Source organism: Clytia hemisphaerica, unplaced genomic scaffold, assembly GCF_902728285.1.
Source record: "Clytia hemisphaerica strain Z4C2 unplaced genomic scaffold, Clytia hemisphaerica genome assembly, whole genome shotgun sequence".
Taxonomy (NCBI): Eukaryota; Metazoa; Cnidaria; class Hydrozoa; order Leptothecata; family Clytiidae; genus Clytia; species Clytia hemisphaerica.
The window spans coordinates 80,907-89,273 of NW_027103588.1; the positions used below are offsets into that span (position 1 = coordinate 80,907).

The 8,367-nt window shown below is 34.7% G+C and overlaps 1 long non-coding RNA gene across 1 annotated transcript; it reads left to right on the forward strand.

Annotated features, from left to right (window-relative positions):
• Window positions 1-429: 429 nt before the first annotated feature.
• On the forward strand, window positions 430-1,494 carry LOC136801488 (uncharacterized). The gene is made up of 2 exons (XR_010845863.1): window positions 430-1,124; window positions 1,343-1,494. It is a non-coding gene; the product is annotated as an uncharacterized lncRNA (long non-coding RNA).
• The last annotated feature ends 6,873 nt before the right edge of the window (window positions 1,495-8,367 follow it).

Here is an 8,367-nt window from a genome sequence, read left to right on the forward strand (position 1 = left end):
AGTTTCAGCTCCACTGGGAAAGTTTTATTATTTCATCCCCATGCAATCTAAGAAAATGCATCTCACTAGAATGTTTAACTTGGAGAAATAGTGGAAAAAACTTCGACTTCCACTTCAACTTCCACTCGGGTTGTGAGACAGGGGCGTTTCAAAATCACTATCTTAAGTCTTCTCTTTGAACTTTTCTTCTTGTTGGTTAAACAGTTTAGTATCCTTTCAGGGGGAGTTTAACAATAGTTTTTACAAATTGCATATTTTATAGTCTCCTGTGCAAGGTTTACACAGGTAAAGAAGTAGTTTTAGTATATAGTCTCCTGTGCAAGGTTTACACAGGTATGTGTAATATTATATACCTATACATATAGGCAAAAAAAAGATCCACAATAATTTCGCATAAAAATGAAAGAAACCTATCTCATTAAAAGTACTCATGTTTTTGAACTTTTTGTACAATTCAATACTTTTGAAGCGTATATGGATTACAGAGTTTACTTTATGAAGGTAGTAATAGTTCATCGTATATTTTTGGATCTCTTATGATTAAACTTACCTAGGTAATAACTTGGATCACTTTTCCATGATTTTTCATTTAGTGTGATGTAACAATCAAAATAGTGATGAGAAAGGACAGTATTGAAAATCGGTCACTATTACACGCTACGAAAATTGGGTTGTATTATTAAATATCTTGAAATGTATAAAACTTTCTTTTTAATACAAACAATTAAAAGCCTAAAACATGTTTCTTTTATTAGGGTGTTAATGCAAGTATAAAAATGAAATTCCATTCCTTATGTTGAGATAATATCAATATCCAACCGCCTACGCTTCACAACCGTGAAGAAAAATCTCACTGGTTTGATCCTACTACCTGAAGGTGACTTTCGCGGGAATTAATTTTCGGCAAAAAGAGGGTGTCTACCGCGAAAATTAGTTCTGCAAAATACGCCAAATTAGAACCCTTGCGCCGCAAAAATTAGTTCCGTTAAGGTATTAAAGACTTACCCAATTTACATTTCAGTTGACGCTATCGAGTATTGGATGCTTTCATCTGTTGGAAAATCGTATTGGATTCGTAATTCAAACCCATTAGTAATTAGACACGGCAAAGAAGAGAAACAGCGGTAAGAAACTATTAAATCCGTTATTTTGGGAATATTAGCACTGGTTTACAAAATTTTGCCCCCACCCCTACGAACAAATCCATCTGAAATATTATAATCATTGCTCATTATAATATGAGGAAATATCAAATGAATCATTGTCGCTCCACTTTTTTTTGTCAGCCGTTTATTTTCAAGAACTCATTAGGTTGTTATTTTTTTCTATTTTTTTATTTCAGAAACTTTCTTCCCATCGTTACGAAAGACTACCGAGACCTAGAAATTTGTTTTTTACGAAGAAATCATCAATATATGCTATATTAATATTTTTGTATTGGCGTTATCGATTATTATATTATGTAAATATACCACTACTCCACATTGCTTAAAACCTATTCAATCATTCATTCAGTCCTTGTTACCAAACTGCTCCAACGATTAGTTTGACAAATGAGATTAATGAGAATTGAAATTAGCTTTTACGATTAACGACTTTCCCAAAAGAATGTTCTGGCTGCACTTTATTGGAAAATTTCCAAGCAATACACTAAAATTTATTTTCTTAAGTAAAAAGATGTCAAAATATATTTGCCTTTCCGTATCGAAAGGACTAGATGTCGAATATTTAATAAGAGTGACACTTCTCGAGTCGAACAGATGCCATTTCTGCACTGTATTTATACACTCAATCAATTGTTCTTAGAAAAAAGCAAAGAATGCACGCCTGTTTCAGTGACCCGGTAGCTTTTATAATTTTTCACCGTGGATAACATTTTTCTTTGTAAATCCATTATAAATTCCCAGGGAGCAGAGGGCACTAGGTTTGCGGGATAATGTGCCGCCCGCGGTTTTTGGCGGGCCCTTTTATGGTGGGAGCGAAACGGACACTTAAAGGGACTTATTAGGGACTTACATCGTGGAAAAACCCACATTTTAGTGTTTTCATGATTTCCCTATTAAGACCATTATACATAAAATTTAGGCTTTTCAAGGTCACAATATGGACTTTTAGCTGTTTTTACCGTGTTTTTTTTATTTTTAGTTTTTTTCTGTCGTTCTTTATAAAATTTGTCGTTTGTTTTGTCAACTTTTCCCCAACTTTTTTTAGATAGACACCCTCCACGACCCTATGAATATTTTGCTTGCAACTTGCGAATCGAGTGACCTGCATCGATCGCTTCGCAACTTTTATATATAGACGGCTTGTTTCCTGTGTAGCTTTCTCAGTCATTTTCTTTTTCGTTCCCGTGCGCACGGCTGCACGGCAATTCGGACCTTAGGTGTCGAACCGGGTTCTGGGTCTACTTTTTGAAAATTTGTGTTTTTTGTTCTTGTCTCTTTTAACTTGTTTGTTTTGTCTGTTGTTTAACCCCTTTTTTGTTTCTTTGTATTTGTGCGCGAGTTTGTTTATTTTTCTATATTTGTTAGTTTGTTTGGAATGCGGGTCGGTTCAGGGTTATGGAATCTGGGGGAGGCTGAGTGTTGCCCTGGTATTCAAAACAGGTACAAAACCAAGTACAACAAGATTATCCTGGCTGTACTAGGTTGTCCTTGCTTTTTCAAAAAAAAATCGCTGAAAAAAGTAAGGATCAATCGTAAAAGGGGTTACGCACGGAGAACGAGTCTCGTGTTTGCAAAGCGAAAGGGATTCTATAGACGCCTCAAGCCCACTAGTTATGTAAGGCTATCAATCCGCTGCTCAAAAGAATATCGTACTTTTTTTCCGAAAATCCCAAACCCCAAAGAAATTCCAAAAATATAAAATTCCATAAATATAAAAATTACAACTTATGAGTTATGAAATGTAAAATGACGTCACTGTATTCCAACAAGCCGTATATGTATAAAAGTTGCGAAGCGATCCAGAGCCTCTCTCAATTCGCAAGTTGCAAGCAAAACATTATAGACACACAAACACTGTATATTCAACAACATTTTTGCAGTTTTCCTTTACATTCGCTCTAGTCTTTCCGAATATCCTATCATTTGCAAATTTTTTATAGTCCCTCTATAAAAATGACATCTGTAGTCAGTGTAGTATTATCTCTCATTGATGAAAAATGAAGCTTCAACCGTTCTATTTTCATTTTCTAAAATAAATAGCAAAAAGTTTAAAGAAACAACAATATAAGAAGTAAGATGAAAAGATTAGCAAACTCATGGCATTTTGAATTTAGAAAATAAAAACAAACTGTACCCTTATAATCATAAAGGTTGGTGAGTCCAGTCAAAACACAGATTTGATCTGTAGCGTCACGCTTCACCTTTACAAAAAGGAGGATATCATAAAATGAACCAAGGAAAATTTCATAATTTTAAAAAAGAGTCATTTTGCATATAACTAATAATGTTAAATAAGGATATAATTTCCAACAAATTGCAAGGAGGGAAAAAAATCTTTTGGGAAACATTTTTGTAATCTGAAAGAATGCCCAAAGGGAAGAAAAACGTATGCGGAAGAAAACTTCAAGGCGACAACAAAACGTTTCCAAATTGACAAAAAAAGCTTTCCACATTTAAAACACAATTATATACCGTGAGATCAGGTAACTTGCATCAGTAGAGGCAAACATGCATAGCCCTCAAATGAATGACCTGTCTGGTCATTAATATACAAAGTTAAATCAAAACAAAAATGGTGGAGTTCATTTGTTTTGAAATTTTGCTGCTTTGATTGGTCAGTCATTTGATGGCTATGTAAGTTTCCCTCCACTGATGCAAGTTATCAGACTTCACGGTATCAAGTTCACGACAAGTTTTCCACATTTGAAAAGTATGCAAACAAAAATGAGAAAAGAGACTATCTAAAAAGAACAACAAATAACTATTTAAAAGCAACAAAAAAAAGAACGACAAACCCTAACTATCAAAAAACAACATATTTTGTCGTCCCACAACCCCGACGGAAAATGACTGTACCACCCCTACAGATTCATTCATCATTGTTTGTCACAGGAATTAACTACTACATGTGGTTTAAAAGAACGCAAAATTATGCATATAAGTCTCTATTTGTTGGGTGAGCTGGAAGGATTAGATGATCTACCGTAGAATCGTCTAATATCGACATGCGTCTTCTAAAGTCGACACCGGATCTGTAAAATAATCAAAACAAACCTTGAATGAAATTCTTGGTATCATTCTTATCAAACAAGTTCATCCATCAAACTAGAAGTTCAATAAACATTGCAATCCTTTCATTCAATTAAAAAAACATCATTAAGATTTTACAACTTTATTACGCTTCAAGTCACATGATAAAAATATTTTGGGCGCTTAGCCTGGTTTCCCCTTCCTTATTTATCGAGGCGCTAAGAGGCTGCAGGCCGTGATGGCCAGTATGGCGGTCACATTAAATTCAAAAGGCAACCGGGTTCTTTTATTATTTTCGGTTCACGGTAAAAAGGTCTACTAAAAAATTCCTTGCGTGCAAAATGTTCTTTTTATTTGGATATCTTCGTTCCGTTGAATGAAAGCATGCTAATTAGTTTTTAGTGACTACATTGTTAAAGTTTTCTTTTCGAAAAAAACAAATTCTGTCTGGAGAAGCTTACATATTATTAAAATAATCAATTTTGCAGTACAGTACAGTAAAACACGGCTAGCAAAAAATATTTAATTCGGTTGAGTGGCAAACAAAAGTTGCTTCAATATGGTATCTTTTAAACAGAAAAAGGCAAGCAAGGAGAATATACTCGAATACCAAATGTAAAAAATGAGAAGTAATTTGTAACACAATAAATTTTAAAATTGACTTCCCTGATCGGAAGACCAACAGCAACAAACAAATTGTTCATTATGAACAATAACAGCCAGTGCACCTTCTTTCTTTGCTGTCGATTTGATTGAAATGAAAGTCGAAACCAAACCAATGACCAAAAAAGAACGATGCCAATCAAGGATCGAAGCCAAGAAAAACAGGACAAATTAAAGTAAATTGTAATGATGATAACAGAAAGTAATGACTCCATAAAAATTCAAAAAAACAGCCAAAGCAGTTTCTCAGAATTGCGAATCAGCCAAATTCGGAGAGAAAAAAAGAGAATACCATTTTGATGATAAACTGAAACCATGACAACGAATCTGTAGAACCAATCAGTGTCAAGATATCTCTATCGCCGTGACGTCAAACAGGATAGGGAGCATAATGGCATCACTTTCGCTTTGCAATAAATTCAAATATAACATTTTACCATAACGGAGGTAATTTGATTCATCATTTCCCGGGATGTTCTTCACCTTTGTTATCTCCTTAATATTGGCGTCACGGGTCACGGAGGGTTTACTCGTTCTTCGTATCATTCTGACGTATACGTCAAATTTGATATGACGGAGGTAATTTGAGTTACCATTTCGCTGAATATCCTTCATATTTTATCTCCTTTATATTTTGGTATCGCGCAACTCGGAGATTCGAAACGTTTTTCCCATCTCCTGCCTTATAGAGAGTTGAAAGGAATGGATAGTTAAAGGTACGCACACACGATAGCAAAACTGCTTCGCTCATGTACATTCGCTTCGCAATAAGAATTGCGAAGCGATCCAGGCAAGTCACTCGATTCGCAAGTTGCAAGCAAAATATTCATAGAGTCACACACTAGAAATCGCAAGTTAAAATAGATTCATAATCAATTCGTAAATAATGTAAACCCCGCGAAACCCCAACAACTGCTCAGGTTCAGGAAGACCGAGCCTCTTAACAGATACACTCAAACACTTCAGGTGTACAAACTTACAACGTTTACTTCTACGGATTTGAGGAAAATTATATGGTTTTTTCATGAATCGTTGTGAAAAGTTCAATAATCATTTGTCCGCCCTGAGCCTTGAGTATTTTTATTTCTTAGTTTTTGTTTTAGACTCGTTGTTTTACTTCCGGTTTCGAGCTCTTTGCGTTCGAAATCGAACTTTTGAATCTTTCTAATTAATTTTAAATTTCGAACGTTCGAATAAAAATAACATTCGAAAACTTTTTACCTAACATAAACACCCCTGTGTCATAGACCCGCTGGAAAACTTGGCAAAAATTTCCGGGAGGGAAAATACCTCTCTAGCCTCTTCAAAAGGTCTTCCTTGCAAAAAGCCCAAAAAGCCCAGAGAATCAAAAAAAGTTAAACAAACTTTAAACATCACTCGGTTTATTGAGACAGAGACAGAGATGTGAAATACAGAGGATTTCAAGACTTGAATTTAATAGAAATAAGTTGACTTATTACCCACTTATGTAGTTTCAAAATTCAATAACCATATTAATTAGGAATATTGTATCATTACATTGCATCGTAAATTCTGAAAAATTTAACAAAGTTCTAAAATTATATCTAAACTATTAGCGCTGTAAAATCCCGAGATAAAAATAAAGAAAAACCAGATAAAAAAAACTGAGATATAGATAGTATTCTTCAACGATTGTACTAAGTAAAACCTCTAAATTTTACTGGCTGTGATTTTTTTCAAAGTTGGGAAACTCTTAGCTTAAGTTTGCTGTGGAGGCAAGTACTTGACAGTCTTTCACCCTCTTACTCGAGTTGTTGACAAACAGGAGCAAACTCTTCACATAAAAAGTAAAAAATCTGTGACTTTTTTCTCGGCTGTAGCACAGGAATTTAAAACAGTTTAAATGCATCCATAAACATAATGTCATGTTTTGTCGCTACGTATTTTGACATATTTTACAAGTCATTACCATTAATTACCATTACCAACAATGAAATCTTTTAAAATATAATCACATGTCAATGTTCTATTTCTCTGACCACCAATGCGTATTCCCAGTATTCATAAACAACAAACAACAACCAAAGATCCCACATCATCGAGGGTCGGTCAAGCCAAAATTTCACAAACAACGACAAACAAACATTTCTCCTTCCACTGAATAAGGGGAGGAATAAATTCTTCCAGGTTAGCCATATCCAAAAGCGCAAGATATTTTGTTCCCATCAATTCAAAATATATAAAAAGTCCAGCACTTCAATATACTACCAAGATTCAATCTAAACCAAAAGGAATGGCTTTCCCACCATATGTATACAGTTCATTTCTTCGGCTTAGATCCTCTTCTTGCAATGAAGCAACAACTCTGTTGAGCCTAGACGATGAAAGAATAAAAGTTCCATCTTCTTTCTTCTCATTCCGCAAGTTCAGCTGCTTTCTTCGTTTCTTTTCAACAAGCACCATCTCTTTTCAAAACACCAATTTCTCTTTTCAAAACAGTGTTGTTTTTAGTCAACATTCGAATTTGGAAAAGTTCGAAAGCCCTTCGAAAGTCTTTGCTCGAGTCAATGCAATGACTTCTTGAAAAGTGAGCGCCATTTGAACGTTTCTTGAACGCTTCCAGCCCGCGCTGATTTTCCGATCTCTTCTTTAGATTTCCTAATTTAAACCTTAAGGAGATAAAAACAAGGCTTATCTAGTACTGGTAACCACGTGTATTATCTCCGTAGCTTTTAAGAATTGGTATATCTAAACGCACGAGGCGACACTTTTTGAAAAAAACGAATTTAACCACCCGTAATTCCAGGTCTCTCCGCCGCGGTTCTAGGTTTGATCTAAGGAAGGGCGGACGGCTTTCTCAATTATTTCTGCGTTTGAAAGATTGGATGTATATAGTAATTTTTCATTTGCGCTCCCCAGCGTAGGTGAGATTTAAAGGTACATATACACGATAGCAAAACTGCTTCGCTCATGTATATTCGCTTCGCAACAAGCCGTATATGTATAAAAGCTGCGAAGCGATCCAGAGCCTCTCTCAATTCGCAAGTTGCAAGCAAAACATTATAGACACACAAACACTGTATATTCAACAACATTTTTGCAGTTTTCCTTTACATTCGCTCTAGTCTTTCCGAATATCCTATCATTTGCAAATTTTTTATAGTCCCTCTATAAAAATGACATCTGTAGTCAGTGTAGTATTATCTCTCATTGATGAAAAATGAAGCTTCAACCGTTCTATTTTCATTTTCTAAAATAAATAGCAAAAAGTTTAAAGAAACAACAATATAAGAAGTAAGATGAAAAGATTAGCAAACTCAGGGTATTTTGAATTTAGAAAGGTTGGTGAGTCCAGTCAAAACACAGATTTGATCTGTAGCGTCACGCTTCACCTTTACAAAAAGGAGGATATCATAAAATGAACCAAGGAAAATTTCATAATTTTAAAAAAGAGTCATTTTGCATATAACTAATAATGTTAAATAAGGATATAATTTCCAACAAATTGCAAGGAGGGAAAAAAATCTTTTTGGAAACATTTTTGTAA